Source organism: Photinus pyralis, unplaced genomic scaffold (genome assembly GCF_008802855.1).
Source record: "Photinus pyralis isolate 1611_PpyrPB1 unplaced genomic scaffold, Ppyr1.3 Ppyr1.4_LG4, whole genome shotgun sequence".
In the NCBI taxonomy this organism is placed as follows: domain Eukaryota; kingdom Metazoa; phylum Arthropoda; class Insecta; order Coleoptera; family Lampyridae; genus Photinus; species Photinus pyralis.
In genome coordinates, this window is record NW_022170511.1 from 23,898,861 (window position 1) to 23,923,429 (window position 24,569).

A 24,569-nucleotide genomic window follows, 5' to 3' on the forward strand; every position below is an offset into this window, starting at 1 on the left:
CGTCGACTTCACTGGGGTAGGTAATTTTAAATTCAACTACAAGAAATTACAAACGAGATTATGAGCTACGATTTTTCACTAAATTACAGCTACTGTCGTTGCTATAGTAATGTGTTATTTTATGCTGTGCCGTCAGTCCTCGTAATCGCAGTGGAAGATTATGTTGCTTGCTCTGCTGCGGAGGCGATTTTAACATTATATCCACTCAAATCAAAAGAAACTTATTGGAACGGTTTCGATCAGTTCGGCAATTGATGGAATACAATGAATTTGAAAGGAGATATTTCCGAAAATGTCACGTTGACATTTTACCTTGAAAAGGTACGTGAAATTAGAATGTAATTAATTCTTTTGCAACTGTACTAAAGTACGTGTATTAACAGTTAAAGATATGGAAAAGTTCATCTCTGTGGTCGACGTACTCAATGTTGAAAGTAAAGTAACTGAATACCTTAACAATACCTTATCCGAGAAGCTACACAGGATATGCTTTTCTGAGATCGTTGGCGACCATACTGGCTGCTGATCTCACTACATTAAAATCGAGATTAAAATGGTTAGGTGGATGGAAGCTCTCAGCTGTTGCCGAAAGTGAATATTGTTATATAAATGTCATTTCCCTTTTAATAAAATGGTTGTTATGTATAAGTGGTTGCTAACGATTAATGGTTGCTAACGTATAATGGTTTCTAACCATTAATGAGCTTGATTACTACACCCGTAACTAAGGTGTAATTTATGCTGTTATCGAGAGGTCGACGAAAAACAATTTTAAGGCATTGATTCATCATTGTTTTTTTTGCTGCACCCATTTGGAGTGGCCTTTGCATAATTTTTAAGGTGATGAAATCTTGTTCATTCTTAGCCGCAGCCTTTCCGAGCTCAGAAGGGTGTTGTTGCAATCAGATCTAAGTAGAAAAACATAAAAATATGCAAAACCAACTTAACCTTTGATAGAATTCGGGTGCTTGAATACTAGAAACCGTAAGTAACATACAACGACGACACAATAATTCAAATGACGTTAGAAAGCAAATTTGTTGTTTTGAATTTGAAAACGACGAGAATAAATGTAACGTAATTCCAAGATACTAATTAAAATTCAAAAGTGCTTCGTACTTGATAATTTTGATATAGAACAACTACGTCACTGGGAAGATCTACGAGATGGGCGGGTTCATGGAATTTTTCCAAATATTGTGCAATCCAAATTCTGCGTAGATATTTCACCAAGGAAATCCATTTAGATCGTAATATTGGTAGCACTGCGAAGGTGTAGACGCATGCGGGCTGCATAATCGTGGCATTGGTCACCATCGTTCTTCTACAAGTAACAAAATCAGCTTGTGCGCAAGCGAACAGTCAAGGGAAGATACTTTGCGTGACCTCTAGTGGCAGAATAGGGAACTACGATGTAAAATCTAACTGCAACGAATCTTACAGATGGCGTATAGTCTATCGAAATGAATTAATGTTAAAGGTAAACTGTAACAAAAAAAAGCGTTACGAATTGTTACCATGTATGGTACTTCAATTATTTTTCCTGTCTTGAAAGTATGATTGGAACGCCTTAAAGTCGCAAACTAGAACCAATCGACTCGGTAGCTGCTCAAAATATAGTATATTGGAGTTGCGATTGAATTGTGATCTGATGGACTGTATAAGATAACAGCGTCAAGATCGGCGGTGGGATTCTTGGGAAACTAGGACGGAAGAGACCCCTTTTTATTGAAATTGTAATGTTAGTTTCTTCCTAATACGTGTAAATCTATTTTTTATACATCTGCCATTGCGCCTTTGTCTGATATCGATTTTCGGTGAAGTTAGTACATTTGTTAGCTATGTGTCCTGCTTGCTTACAGATGAAACACTTCATCTTGTCTGTAGCGAGAAAAGTCTTGTATTTGTTACCTTCGTACGAGATAACTCAAGATGACGGTAGTTCGAAGTCTTCGACAAGAGGAAATATATAGACTCGTCTGCGCAACCTAAAGATGTGGTCTTCGGCAGGAATTCTGGCCTTTAGGAAGGAGACATGCTGGGAAACATGGGAGCCGAGTCCTAGACCCTGATTTTTAATGTTTCTTCAACATTGTCGCGTGTTAAGGACTGATGTTGGAGAAGATGACACGTTTTGTTGGTGATACTAGCAAGGTTTTTCCAGCTAAAATGATAGTAGGGTATTCATTACGGAGTGGTCAACAACCTCAGCTTTGTTTAGGTACATACAAATTCTGCTGTTGATATCTTGGATACAAAACAAATGTTCTTGGGGACAATACCATCAATTACCTGAACATATTCGATAACGAGTGAATAATAATTGCTCGGTATTGTTTGGGAAAAATTGTTTTGGGTATTATGGCTATTTCTGAATGCCATCAGCTTTGTAGGCAAGAAATATTGTTGCCTAAATTACGTCTTGCGGGCGTTTTGTTTGCTTTCAGGATGTATAATAATGATGGGCCATCGTGTATATGTGAATTTGGGAATGAACGCAATTTCGATCATAAGATTTGATTTGTATAAATAATCGCTTGTATTTTGTTTAGTAAAGAAATTACGTCTTAAAATATGAAGTTTATTCTTTTGTAAACGTGTTATCTCTGGTCAATGCGATAAGAGCGTTATCGCTGCGCGAGGTAAAGTTTGTAGCTAAGGGGGTTTCACCGATCAGAAAATACAGTTATATTCGACGACACTTCGGGTGTGTTTCTCTGTTAACTTGGCTTTGCGGTAGTACGTGCACAGGCCCAGGGAATTCTTGTACTGCATGAGATCCACTGTCATTCCATTCTCCGAAACTAGGTGACCAATATATTTTGCTTCCATTTGGAGCTTCGTTGCGCGACCTCATAAACACGTCCCGAGGTTCTTGGGATGTTCTTCCAACGTATTACCAATCACAATTACGCAGTGCAGTCCAAATACACAAGGCATGTCTTACAGGAGAGACCCTTCAAGAGCAGTTTCATTAATCTCTCGAACGTCGCGGGAGCGTAGTACAGATCGAAGAGCATGATCGTAAATTGCCATAAGCCTAGCCGTATATTAAAGGTTGTCTGTGAAAATCACCGATGAGTACACCTAGCTTGTCATTTATTCGGGGAAACGGATAACTTTTTTTTTATTATGTTGTTCAGTTGCTTATAATCCACGCAAAACCTCATGTTGCCATCTTTCTTCTTCACTAGTACCACAGATGTGGTTCAATGGCTGCTGGATGGTTCAATTATTAGGTGACTAACCATGTCGCCAATGATCTCGTCGGATTCGATTAACCCATGATACTATTCTCGGATGTTGCTTTAAATTAAATGATCCAATTGGTGAGTTCAACAATAAAATTTAATTAAACGAACATAAATTACAACTAAAGGTAAACAGAAAACGGTAGAAGCCGCGACCTCCAATTAGATGGTTTATCTCGAGCGCCACCAGGAGATTATCGAGTCTTGCTCCTGATCAATGACGGTCGGTTTCTGAACGGTTTGGGAAGCTACGTGTACGCCAAGGAACAGGCGGTTGGTCAATGGCGAATATTTAAAACAGAATTACGGCAACGGAAACGGTAGCGATTTGCCAAAGTGGAAGTACAAATTAACAGCGGTATCTAACTGGAAACAAAACAAATGAAAGCAAACCCTTTAACGGAATGAAAATATCAAGGGCTTACCAAAATGACGCGAAGCCTACACGGAAAAAGGCTCCTCCCAAAATTCGACAAGGGAACATCGGAATTTTCAGCAGGCCGGCGCACTCGGGTGATATCGTTCCAAAATTAAAACTTCTCTAATTAATTTTTCGGCTTCCGGTCATCATGAAAATCTGGAACTAGTTTTAAAATTCATGCTAATTAGCGCGCTTCATTTGACACCATGAGAAGCCGTTTCCTGCAATACATCTAATTAGATACCGATAATTATACTTACTTAATTGGCTATCGAATTCGTGTACAAAAACGGGTGCTTCGTTACAGGGTATCTCCCGTATTAAATTTATGTATTAGCGAGTGTGTTAGCCGTATTGCTTTGGCCGACAAGTGCTTTCTCTGGAGCAACCACATGTTCGCAGCGGTATATTTACCTTTTAGCCTTATTGCCCTTTTGGCTTGTTGTTAAACTATGGAAGACGCTGTGAATATAACTTGAAGCGGATTTCATCACAAAATTTATCACTTTGACATCGATGTTAAAAACTGAACCAAACACCATTAAATTTGCTGATACAGGGAATTTTTCTTAAATGTAATGTAAATGTAAAAACATGCCAATGTATGAAATAGATGGCTAATGCAACCAAAATTACACGCGACAAACGAGAGTTCTTTTTAAAATTCCTCTTCTCGAATTTTTGTTTTTTTTAGTATACATATAACTAGCCCGTATGTCTACATTTAACAAAAGTTCACTGTATGGTAAACAAAAAGCTTCTTGAAAGATATGTAACACACTATTTTATAGTGCTTTTATTCCTTGCCCTCAGTGACCACCTTTTATGGACTTTACGGCACGTTATCTGTAACGTTCTAGAAACTTCGTAACATTAAATTACTTAAACGCGAATTTGGGATGGCGGAGGTGCAGTTTAAGAAAAGATGAACTTTAACTCCATTTGGATTATTCTACAAGTGCTTCTTTAAACATGGTTTCGTAATATTTGTCATGTGGTAATAAAATGGATAAATAAAAATTACGCTGTTTGATTATTATCATTATTTATGGTAATTGCAACAAAACCCGATCTAATGTATATGCCAGCTTGAGATAACTAAAAACGACACTCGCCTTTTAAGATGTAACAAGCAGGCAATTTTGATATTAAAATTATAGGGAAATTACATAAATTAAGATTTATTAATCTTTTTTTTTTCTTGTTTCAGGTGAGTAGATACCATCAGCCTTGGGAAACCACACCTATAGGTAAAGTTTTTCCATAAATAACGAATTCGTCGGAAGGGTAAGGCCTTCTTAATGAATCATTTTTTATGGTTTCTTAAGTTTGTTCTAAGCCACTTTCAAAGTAATATTTCATTTTGATAGATCGATTAATAAAACTGATTTTTACAATCGGGTACGTGTATGTTAGCTGAAACGCACTCACCTCTATCAATCACGTTCGCGAAAAGAGTGCTCCTAATTTTTTTAAAGCGGGAGATTTTAAATATGGACGATCTTTTAATTCTAATAGCGCGAGCCTTTAGAAAAAGTTCATTAAAAATTCCCTTTGATCGTTTTAACTAAAAAGGAACCTCTTTGTAGCAGCTAACGAACTATGTAAGCGCCAGGAAATGATTGTATCTTTTTTCTTGCTCGGGGTTTATGACGAGGTTCTAGTGGGACATCAGAAACCAATTTGTTTCGAGCAAGAAGTAAATTTGAACCACTTAAGCATGACATAAAGCGTGTGAGGCGTTGATACATGACAGATTCTGTCTTCAGACCGGTCTTTTAAGGTCGCATTGGGGGTGGCAGGCGCCAGAAGTATCCCTACTGCGAAACCCTGATAACCCACATGTACCGTGCAATCTTTTGGATATAATAACTCTTATTAGGTTGGGAAAGTTTAAGTTGACATTTCGAATTTTTTTTAATAACGAAAGAAGCGGGCCCTCGATTTATTTGCGCAGGCAAAATTCTCCAACAAAAAAAAACAAGAATTTCGCTTCTGGTTTTCGCATTTCCAAAATAATATTTACTTACGTACTTGATATGAAAACAAACAGGCGGCGTTTCTTTACTGGAAGTCGACTTTTTCTTTTGCAATAGTCTGTGAACGTTTACATTTTTAAATATCGCCATTATTTCGTTTAGTCATTTGACTTTAGACTGCATTGAAATTTAATTACATTTCCATTCTCAAATGATATTAAAAGCGCCCCGAGCAGAACAAAAAATGTGCGAATAAATAATTGCTGTTTGCTAATTGAATGCCCGATTAAACATTTAGTACTTCCCTTTTAGCGCATTTTCGCTGAAAAGGGAAAATTAGCTGTTGTGCACACGCTGTCCTTCCGTCAGTTTCTGAGACCACTTTGTATTATCAAATTTTGCCCGATTGGTTGCTGTGGTCAATGTTACCAATATCGAAACACCAATGGATATGTAAAAATAGATATAGACGAGCAAATGGTATTTAGTATTTGGAGTAGTTACGAGGGCGTTTTGTTATAAATTTTTTACCGAACTATGAATGAAAATGTACAAGTTTTAAAATAGTATATTAAGAAAGAAGTGTATAATCAAGTCTTTAAAGCCCGCGCAACGAGTTTTAAGGGCACGACGCGCAGCGGAGTATCTTTAAACGTTGTAAGTGCTTTAAAGATCAATTATACACGCGTTTCTTATAGTATTTTTTATTACTATACCCTGCAATATAATTTAAAAATAAGGGAAATAAAATGAAATCATATTGACGTTATACTCGAATACATTTCTAATTAAGTGGGCTGATTATTTGTCATTCCATGATTGCCATGGAAATGTGACAACGTTCGCGTATAATAAAAATCACCATCTTTGTAAATAAAATGACTTCGGTTGAAGAAAAACCTATAAAATCCAAATGCAAAAGTCTATTATAAAGAATATTTGAAAAACTGTTAGCGTGGATTAATAGGAAGCATCTTTCAAACAACGTCTTAAATGCATCGTTCATGCTGTCATATATGAAGGAAATGTCAAAGGTAGGTATTTAAATCTTCCACTCTTGGGTGCATTCATTCAAAATCACGTGCGTTTGGATACGAGCTAAAGACACCTTTTTCATTTACAAAAAGCGATCCGAGAGGATAGTTTATGTGAATCCCACATTACAAATATATATAGTTTCATATGTCATATTTGAAGTAACGTTACTTAGCATCTTTTAAAGCTCGGCGAGTTTTGACATTGTGTTTGTCAAAAATATTCTTAATGCAGTAGATGTGAGGGTAAAAAGGATATTATTATTGGTGTTATTTGGAGGGATGAGGTTGGTAGATGTAGATCTTTTGATTTTGTAAAATAATTTGTCGATGATGTCGAGGGGGTAACCATTGCTTATAACAAGTTGTTTAATGATGTTCAATTCTAATTTAAAGAAGTGGTCGTTAAGTGGGATTTTGAGGAGTCTCCTAAGGAGTGAATTAAAGGCAGCCAATTTATGGGTGAAGGGCTGTGAGGAGTCAAAGGTGGTGGGTTTCCTGTAGAGAGATTTTCAATGTAATGTTTCATTTCTGAGAAATCATCATCATGAACATTATTTTTGTTATATGGCCCGTAAGAAAAGCACACACTGTATTGAGTAGCATTGTTTATTACGAATACAACTATACAGGGTGATTCAAATTCGAGGACTATGAGGATTTCGGGAACTGTAAGAGATAGGTAGTTAGTTTAAATTTGGCAAAGTTGCGTATTTTGATGCTTAACAAAATGGTTTTGAAACTTAAAAAATTCCGACTACTTTCAGTCAGAGATATCCGGAAAAAGCCGAAACTTTGCAAAATCCTTTTTATTTAAAAATATACTTCCAAATAAATGATACATTATTGTGGCCACTTTTGTCCCTCTACAAGATGCTACTTTTAAAATTTAAGTTTGACGTTTCGTCTGCAGTCAATCATCATCAACTTTGTTTTTTCTTATGGAAGTAATTTTTACTTTTTGTCGTTTGATAGAGAATTTTTTTCTGATTTCAAAAATGTAAACATCACTATCTTTTAATCATAAATAGCGCTATTAATTCGTAAAAACACAAGAAACTACGTACGTACACTAAGACAAAGTTTTCTAGGCAAAAAAGAAAATATTTTAATAATTTAAAAAAATTGTGATGTTTATATTTTTGAACTCTTTTGAATTCTCTATCAAAGGACCCAAAAAGTAAAAATTACTTCCATGAGAAAAAACAAAGATGATGAAGAATGTCGGATTAAAAATTTGAAACTAGCATCTTGTAGAGAGAAAAAAGTGGCTATAATAATGTGTTATTTAGTTCAAAATATCTTTTTAAATAACTTCAGTAAAAAATAAAAACAATTTTGCAAAATGTCGGTGTTTTCCGGATATCTCCGAAATTTTTTAAGTTTCAAAATTGCATTTTGTTAAGCATCAAAATACGCAACTTTGCCAAATTTAAACTACCTATCTATCTCTTACAGTTCCCGAGATCCCCATGGTGGCCCTCGAATTTGAATCAACCTGTATACGGCACAAAAAAATCAACAGTTGGAAACTGCTGGTTTCAACAGGATGGCGCACCCGCACACAACCGTCTAATCGTACTAGAATATCTATCGGACAAATAATTTTCCATTTTGCAGGAAGTTTTTTTGATAGGTATTCTCGTACGATTAGGGCGTTGTGCGTGGGTGCAGAAGTTTAATGTTATAACACAAGTCCAACCGATAAGCGACTGCGCTACTCAAAACCAAAAATTAAAACTCCTGTCAAAACCAACTGAAACCCATGGCACATGATCGTTAAGTAACAAACCCGTCTACTAATAGGACCTACGTTGTGTTGTGAAACGAGTTGCTCGAGGATGCTCTAAGGATCAACCAACATAAATAACACGCAAGATATAGCGAGAGTGAAATTTAATTAAAAACGTTAATAACAAAATATTCAAATTCAAATCAAGGTTACCGTTTCGTAATCACACGAGAGTAGCTCTAGGGACTTCATTAATTGCAAGGAAGAAAAAAAGAGCTATTGATCCAAGATGTGTACTCACTTACTTTCTCCATTCTTTTCCAATTTGCATTATACAATTTTAATATAATAGTTTTCAAACCGTACAACATCGAGGAGTTTCATCTCCCTCATAGTCATGACTACATAGAAATTTAAAATATTGTGTCACTATCTTTCACGAAGATAAAATTATATACTAAGACTGTTATGTAACGGAGCCCGATATTCACACCAAGAGCTCACGGAACAAAGAATTCACAAAATCAACTACGACAACAATATAGGGGTATGTTCAGGGTTTGTGTTTGTGATTAGGGTTCGTGGTTGAGAGTTTGTTTTAGATCTTGTGGTTTGAGCTCACACGTCAAAAAAGGATAAAGGATTTTTTTATGTACGGGCCATTTATAGCACATAAATCAAGCTACCCCTACCTGCGGTCCTTACTTAACTGTTAACCCACCCACAAATATTAACATTGCGCAAAGTTTTATAAGGCATTGCAAAATTAAATTTATTATATCAAGCATTGGCCAAATTGACAGCAATAAATATAAAACAAATGCCCTACAGCCTACTTATTTTATGATAAATTTACAAAGAAACATAAAGGTACACTTTGCCTAGAATAAACGCAGGCAATCAGAACTACTTTAAAAATAATAATACTGCGTCGATTATAAAATCCCCGCTACCATCGTTGCCACTCAGGAGGAAAAAACCATAGTGCATCTACTCACCGACCTTGTGCAATTGAATTCTGCACTTCCCGCCAAAACACTTTTCAGTGGCGTAACGTCTTTCACCTTTAACAAAGTGGACAAAAGTTATAGCGGAAACTTTTTTCAATTGTAAAGTTGACAGATATATGTAACATCACAATATGCAACCATTTATTGAAAGGTGTCACTTAGGTAAATAAAAATATAATCCTAAGGGATATCATTAACTGTAATCCCTGCCCAGTTTTGCTAAAGAAGAAAAAACCCTTGTATTTCCCGATTTCTAATAAAAATATTATGGATTTTACTAGACACAAGTCGAGTTCCATTGATACTCAAAAATCTTGACAAGTATAATGATGGCTACAATAGCAGTCTGCGAATCATTATTTTAATAATTTTACAATCTGATAAACCGTTGAAATTGAAACCCAATAGAAATTGAAATTTGGAAAACAAACCCAAACATTTTTACCTATCGGGACCTAAAGAATTTGCGACAGCCAGGTTATGGGGAATCTCACATTTTAATCATTTACATTTACAAAAAGCCAATACTAAATTTGGAAATTCTGAATCATAAAATTAAAGCGCAAAAAATGCAACAACCTTGTGATCTCTAGTTAATATGAAATATGTCCTCTGGAAATATATAATTTCAAATTCAAATTCGTGGTAAACTTGATGTATATTTGTCCCTGTTTGTGCCCAAATGTTCTTCAAAAACATTGAGCCTTGCTATCTGGTATTTTACTTACATCTTATCTATGATATCTGGCAAAAAAAGATTTCTTCTCAATAGCTCTTTGCTCATATATGTATCTACAAATGCCTTTTTTTTGTTTTTTTTTGTGTGGTGTGTGATCGTAAATTTTAATTGTCAGGAATTGTTCTTTGTTCCTATTTATCTTTTTTTAAATCGTTGCCTGCCTGTGTTTGGTATTTAATTTAGATCAATCTTTGCTTGGGTGAAAGAGCAAGAGCGGAACTAATCCGTTCCTGAACTACGTCGTTTAGACCTTTTTTTATTATATGAAATATTTTTTTTTCTTTTCTTGTAAATATGGTCTAATAAAGTCAATATTATCATTATTATTGCCCAAAATAATCTCCTTCTATTTTGTTTTGATTTACTGTAAAATTGGATTACGTTAAAAAAGATTAGGAAACATCTGGAAGTAATATACGTTGTATTTTTTTAGCTTATCTCATTTAAACCCTGTTTTGCGATAAGAAGTTCGTTATCGTTCCGTCAAAGTTAACTAATTTGGAGGTAAGCAGGTGTTAGCTGAAGTAAACACAGGTGTTAGTTTATCGACGCATATTGAAGTAAGGCGAGAAGGGGACCCGCCGTCTTTTCTAGTGGATTTGATTGGCAAATAACAAAATGATAAAGAAGCAACATCAGAATCGGTTGAAAGAAGAGGAGTCGCATACGTTAAACAAGGCTTTTTGTTTAGCTTTGTGGTAGGAATTTTGGTGCAAGACAGTCAGTCTTGGTAGTTGTAAAGTTCTTGTAGAAGAAAGTCTAGACAGTGTTCTAAGAGATTTTAATTCGTCGTTATAAATAGTGAATGTTCGAGTTCGAGTAAAGCTCAAACATTGTGTACGTGTACGGAGAATGGAGACACTTGATTAGATTATCATCAGTAGGAGAAAGCTTCACTACGTAAAAATTTGCACTTTAATGTTCTTTATTGATTTTTTACAATGCGTCAATTAGGATGATTTTGCGACTACGAACAACCTGCTTCAGATTTAAGGTAGTAAACATTTACACAGCAGTTTTAACAATAGTTCTTTGTGATAATATAGTATATTAAGTATGGAGAACGGTAAGGGATTTTTACCGTTCGAATTGTTTGGAGGAGGAGCGAAGCGACGACTCCAATTATTGTCTGAGAACGGTAACCCTTAACGTTCGACGTGCTTATAACATTTTTTGCGCGATCGAAATTAAAATTATCCAACCAATATAAATATGCACTAAGAAATTAACGAGCAGAATAAATCGAAATGATCGAAGTGGTATGGTGTACATCACTAGGCAACCAGTTTATTTGTCAAAATTGAAATTAATAATTTCATAAAAATGTGCATGTGTCTGATGTAGTTTACTAGCTTTGCACTTCCTTTATGACTTTATGAGCGTCTTGCTATAGGAAAAACAGCACAAATTGTACGTTTAATTTACCTAACAATAATTAAAGGTTAAATGTAATGTAAGACTGTTGATTTTTAAAAAGGCGTCGGTAAGTATTTTTGCTGTTCTGTTTTTAGATCGGTAAGTAATTTTGGCGTCGTCGTAATCATAGTAACTGGTAAATTCTACGTACTGTCATGGAAACACCCATGGTAAATAGTCAGAAATGACCGATCGCGCAAAAAGATATATTAGCGCGCCTCCTTAAGCTGTTCTGGATCAAATACATCAGTTTATTATATCCCTACGTAAACAATTCTTACACGCCGTTGACTGTCTATTGCGTACTTTTAAATTTCAGGATAATCCGTATTTTTGCTACGTGTATTACATAAAAATTGTCCAAAAAATCGAATCTGGTTCAAACTGTATTAAAGATTCTAGTATCTGGAATCCTTATATTCATGAAAGCACAAGAGAAAAATGTGGTTCTTAAGCACCAAAATTCCGATGACTCGTCTCTAATGCTCAGCCAGCAACATCTCGAGCAACATCCAATTAAGAAAACGAAATATATACATCTCAGACATTTCGGCTCAAGAGGCTTCCAAAACCATTTGAGAAACAATGCTCCATTCAATTAAACTACGCAAAAAACGCACCACATTTTCATCGCGGTTGACAAATTTATTTTCCACCACGAATTGATATTCTATGATACTCAAATTGTTTTAGTTCCAACATTTCTAACCTAATTCTACGATAAAATTTAAATGCAAATTTAGAGCTACCGTTACAGCTTTAAGAGAATACTTTTTTTCCCGTACATTTTTAAACTCGACAGTTACAAAGTTATAAACGCTTTCAAAATCTAACTTTTTTGCAATCACAGATCACAGATTTTAGCATAACGTTTAAGTTTAATTCCTTTCGTACCATAAAATCAAAAGATTCAAACATAAATTGTAGTTTATCGGACAGATTAGTTACCTAAGATATGAAATTTTCGTTTCGAATTGCGGCATTAAGATGATTTTATCTTTGAAATTATATTTTACTGCGCGGTTACATTCAGTGGCATATCTTTATTTACTATTGAAATTCTAATTAAACTTGAACTTTTGGATTAAATTTTATGGCTTTTAGCAAAATCGCTTTCCTAAATAGCCGATTCGAATTATTGTGCCCTGTTTAATTCGAATGAAGATGCGTCTAATTTAATTTATCTGTCCAATATGGTGCGAACAATGACACTTTCGGGCACACAAGCCTCTTCAATTGTACTCATCCCGTTCGCAATTTCCAGAGAGAATAAGCAGGTTTTTAGCAGTAATCAACGCTCAGCGCAGACGACTTCTGGACAAAATAATCTATATACAATCAAATTACTTCTCTCATCTGATGAAACGTCTCGTAAATAACACAGATTTGCGTCGTGCCGTCTAACTACGATGTTGTGTAACAGAATTCTGTTCGCTTGAAGATCCCAAATTACAAATTATTCAACGAGTTCGACTTTAATACAATTTATCAAGCGAAGTCAATCGATATTTTCGACACGAAACGTGGAAATACAAAGAAGAAAAAAGTTATAAGCAACGCCAGAAAGCTTGTGTACTTTGGGCGCAGAAAGTGTCACTCGTCAAAAGAAGTTTGAATGAGCGATGAATAAAAGTCAATCTTGTGTCGTGCCACGATTACTTTTTCTAATTACAAGCGAATTTGAAACCGTCGAAACTTTCTCTTGTAATAGCAGAAGGTCGATTGATTAATTTGTTCAAATTGGCTACAAAAGAAAGTTGCGGAGATCTAACAACGTTAGAGAGTAGCCAGCAGAATTATAATGATCAACTAAAAAAAAAAACCCATTCGCCTAGATAATTAAATTACAGTCGTCGACAAAATGAGAGATACTCGAATTGGTTAGGCAACCAACTCGCCAAGAATGTTTACGTCTATTGCCGCTAATAAAAGCGGTGGGTTATTAAAATTCCTTTTGGAATAAATTTTCAATTTCTACTTGAAATTAGAAAGTGTGAATGGAAATAAATTGCATATGAGTTGTTATTTACATTTCTTGATTTTGAAAATGACAAGTAGTGACAACTGTCAGTTCAATATGGCACACTTTCAGCTATCTGGAATACCAGGATATAAAACCGCCCGTGGTAAAATAATTTGTAAGGTTATTTTCTCTCCAATTGATATTACCGATTTGGATTCCGCTTAAGTAACCCTTGGTCTTGCTCTTATTTAAATTCGACAATTTACCAGATATTCATCTGGGTGTTTACTATAAATTATTCTTGTTGTAGTCGAGTTCTTTTACCCAGTTTTTTATTCTCGTGTTATAGATTTCGTTCCCCTAGTTATTTACTTCGCCGACCGAGGTCGTTGCTATCCCTTCTTCAATTTAGTATTGCCCGCAGTTGTTCTTCTTCCCCTTCACTAAAGTTTCTGCCTTCGAATTGATTACTTGCAAGTGTCTTTTGGTACGCCATTACTCTTACTGGCTTCGTGTCATATCTGTTAACAGGAATGTATTGTTTTGGCTTTACCGTAATTATCTTTGGAGTGATTTCTCTCTGTCCCTTTGATGTCTTGGTGGCTCTATTGAAACGTTTTACGGATTATTATTTTGCATTTGAACAATACGAGATAGTTACTTGATTACGCGGCATTCTTTCCTTAATACTTAATTGAGTTGTCTCTTAAGTTTCTCGTCGTCATTTCCTTTGGATTACCTTTTACGTTGACCTACTGGGATATTACGTATTACCCACGCAGTACGTGGATTATTTAGCATTTTATTTGGACCCGCCATTTTATTAAGAGTGACGAACGACATGTGTATGTTTCTACATTACCGGCTGCGAAAATTTATTTAATTTAAATTATATTACTTGTGACCTACTTACACCCGAAGTTTGTTGACTTACACCTCCGATATTTGTTCTTGAATTGTAACCGCAAGTATATTTATGTATATTACCTTGGAGAACATTACTGTTGTATATCGCTTCGTTATACCTGACACCACGTACTTTGTTTTGTCGAAGCCGATATCTACGATTCTTTAGTCACGTTGTTTGTTTACTCCAAAGAATCGGCTCATATTATCTTGTTTATGTTTCGAACCGATTAGATTGAATTGCTCTTGAATAGAACTTTTATACTGTTATATCCGGACTGTAAGGTCAGACGTAGTAGACCAAATTTTGCTTTTACTAGTGTAAAGTCATTCGAATTATTGATTCTTCTTGACTATTAATTACAGTTTTAGGATACGATTAACCTCCGTGTCAGACGTTAGCATTGCTATTTTGCAATATTTTGTGTGCAGCGTGATTTACTAACCCTTTTATTTGTTTGTTGTGTTATTATCTGTTACAGATATACAGAACTCACTCTTCGGAGCTCACAAGGTTGCGATCCGAAGTTCTAAGGTAAATTTTGTACTTTTCTTCGCTTCCCCGATTTAACGTTTGATTACATATTGGATTTTCATAGCTCCGTGATTTTCTGCGGAAGCCTGTTTTGATATTAATATTTTCCTGAACTTCATTTTTACAACATACGCCTATAAAATGGCGTTAATTGGTTTCATCGGCCATCTACTAATCAATTACATCTCTACTGACCAATCACATCTTTTACAAGGCTATTGGGATACAAAATCTCGAACTCGGCAGTTCCACGACCTGATTATAAGCAAATCTGAATCAGTCGTTTGGTCACATAAAAACCATTGTTCTCCCGTTATCTCGCACCATACGGGCGCCAACTACTTTCTCGTGTAATAAAACGGTCACGACTGTATTCGGTAATCGTGGACTTATAAAACATAGAGCGACAAATTTATATAGAAACCATAGTTTTAAACAATTTAAATTAAATTTGGGAACAACCAACTCTCTAATTGAACGACCCTGGCTAGATCATTAATGTATATTGCAAGTAATTCAATTTCTGAACAGTTCCACATTACTGTTTATTATTCCTGAAAACTCCTGAGTAAGAATTTGCTCCAAATTGTGGAAATCTATCTCATCTATTTTTACAACTCTGAATGCTCCCCTCTCTTAATTACATTTTTCACACCCACAATGGCGAATTCAACTTTCAAAATGGCGATGTGTACATTTTTTATTGGTTAGTACCTTTTTTTCTACCAATCCTAAACGGTTGTTTTGGTCTTCCTACGTGGATAACAAAGTACATACATAAGATTTTTGTGAGACTAAATGATATCATGCAACGTTGCTTTCGTAACTCGATCATCCTAATAAAATTCACGAAATGTGACACCAACTTAAGGCATTCATGCGGTATCTGCTTCCTTGAACCATTAAGAAACAATAAATGTATAGAGAAGAAAATTGCGAATCGTTTTTGAGTACAGTCCTGTTGAGTGAAATGCGTATAAAAGCTTAAGGCGCCGGAATGTCGTGGGACGGTACGCAATTAGGTAGAATTCCGCGAGCAGATCAGCGCGTTCTGCTGATGCGGCGGAATTTGAGTCAACGTAGACTCGACAACACCTGTCAATTTGAGTGTCTGGAGATTTCATTAGTTGAGAAGAAGTTGGCTGATTGGTGGAACATGTTTGAATGGGCGTAGTTTTAAAAAATTAATGTAGTGAGAAGTTGGTTGTTGGTAGAGAATCGTGGGGCAATTTGCGGTAAGTCACGATACCGATCACGTCGAGTGGTTAAAAATGTTGAAGCCAATCACCCGTAAGTTTGCGTGGGGTGGTTTTATAGTGGTGAAGAATTCAGATTAAGCCTCAGGGCGGACTTAAGTGGTGATCTACTTTTAAATTTATATATGTATACAATTCATATTGTCCTTGAAACTACCCCATGTTGAGCGCCATATAATTTTTGCTGTAGTGCCTAATCATGAGCGAGGTAATTTCCTCAAATTCTGAACTTTTTGCACCGGCTAAAAATGGAACCACAAAAAACAAAATATGCCATTAGGTATAGCATAAAATCAGTGACACTCAGTGATTGTTTGAATTTTTGACTTTTAGCGATATTTTAATTTTCTAATTTTTGTGGACACCTTAATTTCACTCTAGATTGGCGAAAATTCCACCTTCAGAAAATGGAGTTTCCGACTCGCAAATTCGGTCTGAACGAGGGATGTCAAAAGTAAAATTTGTCACTGTGATAAAAGTAGTTTCCCAAAATAAGACAGTGACAATTAGTTATTCTTTCAAGGGACAGACAGAAGCTTATTGTGTGTTTACCCTTGTCAATCATCCTAAAGCGTGTCGTATCTAACAAAGCTAAAGGGCTGTAGGTTTCAGAAATCCCTTTCTGAATGGAATCGTTTTCATTTTAAACAAGTGCATTTTTTTACTAGGCGATTTCATAATGCTACAGCGGAGCACATGAGTGATATAACGGAAATGGAAAGACGCCCACGCCGAATAAATTAAACGGAACGTTTCCTTCTCAAGCTTGAAGGTCCTAAATGTTAATGATAGAATAAACAATGACTTTTGTCTAAATCGTTTAAGTTAAAATGTGTCTGAGTGGTACGTACGAAGTTTTATCGGTCCATTCTCTTTAGAATTAGGATGAAAGAACGCATTTAGATTCTGGCGGGCTTAAGTGTTCTTTCTTAAAATATATGACTTTGCCGATTACAACGTCTGCCGTTTCTGCGAATTCAAAAACATAAATTTTGAATAATGGCGTCGAACTGGTTCGAAGGCTTTTTAACGGAAAGTTGCGCTCCGTCAATGGGGGAAGTTTTGTTTTTTCTCAATGAAACGGGTTTTCGAGTTTCAGAAATGCTCATAGCGCTTTATATTTTTTTGAAACAAAATGCAATAGGAATACGAACTTTTTAGTAGTTTTAATTGGCAAGTTTTGACACACAAAATGAATAAAATTTAAGCGTTTTTTTAAATGTTACGTATGTGATTGATTGATAACAGCTTTATTAACCACGTGTGATCGTAATCCACCTTCCCTTTTTTTAAGACCGCACTTTTAGAAAGCTACACCGTCTCAACGTAAACAAAATGTTTTCCATTCACTTTTACCTGTCCATTTTATACAAAAATACTGTTTAACAAATAATCTCTAAAGGTAAAGAAATTTTATACAAGGAAACACCTGCGAATTTTATCGACTTAAATGTCTTAGCAAATAAATTAAAAGCAATAATTTTGCATCTGGCCCACATACAAAAACCAACTAACCAATCTGCAGCGTGATCAGCCTTTCTCATAATCATAAAAAATTACACACATTAAAATTATCACAGCAACACTGTTACAGTTATAGCCGACCCGTAGCGCAGTGGCATGGAAACTCGCATGCGAAATGTATATTTTTGACAAAGGGGGACTGATGAAATTTCAGATATTTCCCTTCACAAAATAAGAAGTTTGGCCCTGCGCATACGCAACAACTAAGCTATCTAACCTAAAAAATCTAAACCTAAACTCAAAAGGAATAAAAAACTTCCTTTATCTTGAACTAAAACTAAATTTCACTTAACTCCAATAATTTCTGTACTATATCATCACTTCACAGTACTTCTTTTCGAAACTTAACTTAATTTAACTTTTTTTATTCTTTCAACTTCCATTCATTTTCTATATTCTTGTTCCTTTTTTTTTCTTTTCTTTGTTCTTGATTCTTCAAATATTTCTTCTGTACAATAATTGAAATTCGCTCTTCTTTTTTCTCTCTCTGCACGTTCTCCTGTAATTGTTTTATGAAATTTCAACTTCTTCAGTTTGCTCCCCCCCCCCCCCCTCCTAGCTCTATAACAAAAGGTTCACTTTCCCTTGGTTCTTTTGTTTCATCTTCAATTTCGGTTAAAACTTTTCTTCTTCTCTAAATGTTCTTGGTTTCTTCAGTTTTCATTCGTCGTATGCTCATCTTCTTCAATTTCTTTCGTTTGTTTTATTATCATTTGCTGGAAATAATGTTGTATAATAATAATCTTGTCCGGATGCACTTTTAGCCCCCGAGCGAGGCACCATTCCTGCACTGTAGCAAGGTCACAGGTTTTTTTTTCTTTCTTACTACTATTCTCTCCATCGTTTTAAAGATGAAAGACAAATAGGCTGATGGGTCGGTAGCTCTTGGGTTGGCTCCTGAGCCTCTTGTCTGCCTTAGGAATGAAAACCACATCTACCTTCCTCCAGTCCTTGGCGATATAGTTTGGGGAGTTGCTCTTCCTAAAAAGTTCTACTAAAATGGGCGTTAATGTCTCAGGAAAATCGGGAGAATTCTATCTCCCTCGGCTGATTTATAAGGCTTATGACAGCGTATCGCCCGATGGGGCCTGTTTGATGTGGGTATACGCCCTCTAAGACCGTAGTCAAATTTGTTGGCAGCACGGGAAGATGGAGGCCTTCTGATGTCCTTCGTCTGCTCACCGAAACCGGGAAGTTGGTTCGCATCAAGAGTTGCAAAGTCTCTGTAGCCTCATTTTCTTCTTCTTCGTCTTCGCTAAATACTTTTTGACTCCATAAGTTGGAACTCGCTACTAACTTTTGATCTGCTAATTTCTCCTGAATATTTTGTCCTTTCGTTTTTTTACACACTCATTTTTCCCTTGGATTTATTTTTCCATCTGGTTTTGGTCAACTGTGATCTCCTCACATTGAACTCGATCCGCTCTAATGTCTTGTATCACTTTGTCACACATTCCTTTTCGAAAATCTTATTAATCTTCTAAGATCTTTTCATTTTACCTCCTCACTGCCTTTCGGAATTCTATTTCCCAAATTTTCTTCTTGGATTTCCAAGCTTCCAAAGATGCATTAGCGTTCTCGAGCATGCACGTTGCCAATTTGACTCGTAATTTCATATACTCCTACAAATTTGGTGAGCCGTTTTCTTAGTCCTACGCTTGAAAGTTTTGAACACCTGCGCAGATGAAAAATGCCTCAATTCTTAAATTTTGCTCTTATATTTGTTTAATATCTGAATAACCTCCGGATAACCTGCACTGAGATGCTTCAAATGCGACGAACTTGCACCGGCAGCTCGCGCACCCACGGTGGCTTCGGTTCTCCTTTACACAAAATAATAACGATGTAATCACAAAAATTAAATTTAGTGAAGGTAAGAAAAGGGAAAATCCAGCGGTAATTTACAAAGTTTTCAGTCGCTCTTGCTTCTGAACTAGATGCGGTCGGCGATGGTAAGCCAAGAATTCATTCTAAAGGGCAAGCGGTGGGCCGCTACTGGTGAATGCCGAAACAAAATTTAAAGTGCACAGCAATTTCCCAGCGCGAACAGTAAGTAATCGGATTCGGTAGCGGTTTCTACGGGAAAGCAAATGCAGGAAGCGAGACAATATCTTCCCTTCCCCCCTCTCCCCTATAAATACCTTGCGGTAAACTTAATGTGAAGGCAAAAATTAAACGGTCTGAATACAGAATAAATTTACAGAAAATATCCTAATTTAATACTGTACTTACAAAACTTATCCAAATAGTCGGAATGAAATCTCCAAATTCTGCAGTCCAGCACTACCCTTTTGTTCCTTGGAATGTGAGGTAAAACGGCAAAATGACAATACTTGACTCGGAAATTAAAGTACTCGGCCCAAAAGCTCCTCGCACTTCAATATTTCCTCGCCAGTCATGTGTCATTTTCCTGACTTTTATGTAAATAACTATAAATTGACAAATTATGTCAAGGACTACTGCAGAATATTGATAGCAACACGGTTTCTACAGACGCAACAAAAAACTGCTACGCAACATTTTTAGAGCAGCGCTTGCGGGAACAGAAATGCTGCCTTTGAATTGACAATTGACAACAAAAGAACGCAAAATTGGAGTACACAAAGAATTTCAGTTTTACATCAAGGTGCGGCAAAAATGTGTAGGTAGGCTGAATGAACTGACCCTCTTGGTCCATTGAAAAGAAATTGATTTGGCGATGTCCATGAACCTAGCAGAGCAAAGGCAGCAGAACACAATCAAACATATTGCATAGTCAGGTGCTAATTAGGTGCTAATTAAGTGCTCTATTCCCGAATTAAATGCTCCTTTTTTTTAAATTATTACATGTTCTGCCAGGTTCATATGAACTCAGCAGAGCACTACCTTAAAAACCCAAGAAAATGAAAAATGAACCAACTAATAATTAGGTTTTATCTTAATTGTCAAGTATCACATAGCATCCTACGTCCCGTGCCCGTGCTATGCTTGCACTTTTCATAATTGAACGCACAATAGAGCAATTTGTTTTCGAAGTACGCCTTTGTAAAATTTGTACGAACAATTTTTGTAACTTTTTGCGTTTAAAGCAATAAATTAGCACCTTTTAATACACCAAATCACGAACACTTAAAGACGTATTTGTTTTTGTAAACACAGTGCCTGTCTGCTTAAATCATGTAAATAGTGCAAGTAAAAATAAAAAAAAGGAAGAGCACAGAATTTGAAAATAGGCCACTTAATTAGCACCTAATCAGCACCTAATTATTAGTTAGTTCACTTTTCATTTTCTTAGGTTTTTAAGGTAGTGCCCTGCTGAGTTCATATGAACCTGGCAGAACATGTAATCATTTAAAAAAAACGGAGCATTTAATTCGGGGATAGGGCACTTAATTAGCACCTAATTATAATTAGTTCCCTTTTCATTTTCTTGGTTTTTTGAGGTAGTGCTGTGCTGAATTCATATGAACCTGGCAGAACATACAATAATTTAAAAAAAAGGAGCTTTTTATTCGGGAATAGGGCACTTAATTAGCACCTAATTAGAACCTAATTATAAATAGTTCACTTTTCATTTTCTTGGTTTTTTGAGGTAGTGCTCTGATGAGTTCATATGCACCTGGCAGAACATGTAATAACTTTTAAAAAAAGGAGCATTTAATTCGGGAATAGGGCACTTAATTAGCACCTAATTATAGTTAGTTCACTTTTCATTTTCTTGGATTTTTAAGGTAGTGCTGTGCTGAATTCATATGAACCTGGCAGAACATGCAATAATTTAAAAAAAGGAGCATTTAATTCGGGAATAGGGCACTTAATTAGCACCTAATTATAGTTAGTTCACTTTTCATTTTCTTGGATTTTTAAGGTAGTGCTCTGCCGAGTTCATATGAACCTGGCAGATCATGTAATAATTTAAAAAAAAGGAGCATTTAATTCGGGGATAGGGCACTTAATTAGCACCTAATTATAGTTATTTCACTTTTCATTTTCTTGGATTTTTAAGGTAGTGCACTGCTGAGTTCATATGAACCTGGCAGAACATGTAATATTTTTTTAAAAAAGGGAGCATTTTAATTCGAGGATAGGGCACTTAATTAGAACCTAATTATGCAATATGTTTGATTATGTTCTGCTGACCTTGCTCTGCTAGGTTCATGGATGATTTGGCGAGTAAGTCGATTTTTTGACATCCATCCTAAGTTGAGTTGTAGTTCAGTCTTGAATCCTTGGAAGATACGCAGTGTCAGAATTGGAATGAGCACCTCTATAAGAACAGGCCCTGTCTGGACTTAAATTCACAAACCATTTGTAGTCATCCATTCAGCTGTTGCTTGGGGGAAAAATCTATAACTTCTGTGTGACCGTTTCACATACCACTATTTATTCTTGTATCTTGTAATGCGTGGGTTTTTCACAGATTTCCCCTATTTTCTTTGTGGTCTCCTATTGTTCTCAATTTGGAATACCACTATTTTTGCCAGCATTCGTATGTAGTCACTACTACTTCAAGTGCTTACATTTATTTTTGGCATTCGATAAAGATACAGTATTAATAACAGTAATAATAATAAATAATAAAAATAAATAATAAATAAAATGGTATAGCTAATGACCTTGGTTGTCAATGCCAAAAAAATAAAATAAATAATATATCCAAGTTGAACTTCTCCGTGAGATAATTTTTAATTACCTACTTTTGTTAATAAGTAAATCAAGTTTGATTTTGTATGAAGATTGTTTCATTGTTTGGTATTTGCCTAACTGCGTCTGATCACAAAAAGAAAAGTAGGTGCTCTTTGACCTCCAATTCGAGTTGAATTAAGTATGTAAATGCGGTTTCTTCAACAAAAAATCTCCAAAGTTTTAAGCAACAAGTTAGGAAATTTAAAAACTGTTTTAAAATTTATGAGGTATTTAGGGGGTACTTAAAACACTTATAAGTGATAACATCGTTTCCTTATGAATAAATCAGCATTCTCTGAAAGTTTTTCTAATCGAACATTAACGAAGCATTTTATCTTTGGACGTTTACGCGATCGATCCCTACGGGGAACGTCCCGCGAAAGGGTTGAGGGCGTATAATGTACATGCCAATCTTGAAATGTAAATCGGTCTAATGTCGCCTTGTGAAGAGTAATTTTCTCAAAAAGATTACGCTCGAAATGAAAACAGGGCGCCTTTAGAATGTCGAGCTCGCATTCGTAGTATATTATAAGGGATGATGGTATTACGCAGAAGCTCGTGCTTTTTTTGTGTCTTAAAGATGATGGGAATTTTTAAAGGCCATTACGATATGACGATGTCTAAAACCACTCAAACGTACTCACCAACTAATTGCAGTCGCGATAACGCAGTGGGAAAAAGTTAAACTTTTAACGTTAAGACTTGCGCATGGGGGTGTCGGTAAGTGAAATCATCCCTGTGAAACGGTCTACTCAGCAAATGCTCTCGACGTCGGAGCCGCCAGTCGAACTTCTACCACTATGTACGCCGCAACGCGTTGCGTTCACCCCCAACTTGACGATCTTTTCGGTCAACCCTCTTTTACGCAATTTGCTGTGAGAAGTGTTACCAATTAAAATTTTAGTCAAAAAGAACATTTACAACAATTTTTGATATAATTTCGTGTAAAATACGTATTTTTATAAAAAAAATTTACATGTTGGTGTATTATGTAAAAGCTAATGGTACTTTACTTTATCTGGTAAGCAAACGCATTTTCATAAATTTACACACGCCCTTCTTCTGTATAGCAAAAAAGTATCGGCGACTATCAGGTGTCAGGGAACCACCTTATATATTTAAAGCCAGGCTCTGAATTGTCAAAGCAGTTTATCCTTATTCTTTATTACTGAATGATTTACTCGGGAGGGGTTTTCATTCATAAATTTACTCTTATATGTCTACAAAAGCCGTATTTATTCTCTCGAGTTAACGTAATTTATTTATTTGAGCGAGTTCATTTTACTATCTAATTTATTTACAAACAATTGTTTGCTTCCTGTGATTTCATTAGTCCAATCTTGCAGACGGGACGTAAATGACAAGACCTTCTGTCTATGGATCTTACCATTGAAAGCATGAAATGACGTTAAACACGTTATCTATCAACAAAGGGCGCGTTGAGGTTGATATGTTGAGCGTTTCCAAAGAGATGTTTTTAGTGTCCCTAAAAACTCAGAGAATATAAAATCGTTTATTTTGTTACTTAGAGAACGCGAAAATAACGGGAAACTGCTGAAAATGCTGGATATGCATTTGAATTATTGGCGTATGCCATTTGGGCTAGTAAATGCACTACGATAATGTACACATGCCGCACATGAATGCCAGAGTATTTTATTTGACGATTTGCGCAGATTCCATATAAATTTGGCAAGGCGCCAGATTGCGTTCAGAAACCTTGAAACTTTATCAGTTACTTATCTTGAAATTTTCAAGTGCGCCTTGACTAGGCCATCTTTTAATGGGATTACCTAATTCCAGATTATTGTCTGGTTCACCTTTTGTTTATTTCCGGAACTCGTTCATCTAAATCTGTGTGACGTTGGATATTAAACATTTTATTCGCTTGTTTTCCGACCGAAATTGGTGATATATGGAAATTTAGCAGAGATTCGGAATTTTTAATTTGTTGTATTACTAGATACTTAATACTACGTTTTACTATCGAAATTAAAGATCGCATCAAAATTGTGCTACTTTTTTTGATGATTTATGCGCTGTTATGGGATTTGAATACGACCAACTTTGACATAACCAAATTGTGTATCAAACCAACATGAAAACAACAAGCGTATATAAAATTCACGTAAGATGAG

General features: G+C 35.7%; 1 protein-coding gene across 5 annotated transcripts in view; it reads left to right on the plus strand.

Annotated features, from left to right (window-relative positions):
- LOC116167692 (apoptosis-stimulating of p53 protein 2) overlaps positions 1 to 24,569 on the plus strand; it is a 287,541-nt gene that overhangs the window by 156,096 nt on the left and 106,876 nt on the right. For 2 of the 5 annotated variants that reach the window (XM_031483155.1, XM_031483156.1), the window contains exon 1: positions 23,223 to 23,452. The exons of the other annotated variants lie outside the window; for them this stretch is intronic. The gene's annotated coding sequence lies outside the window, so the exon portion shown is untranslated. Of the gene's footprint in view, positions 1 to 23,222; positions 23,453 to 24,569 lie in introns of those variants that run through there. 5 annotated transcript variants of the gene reach the window in all.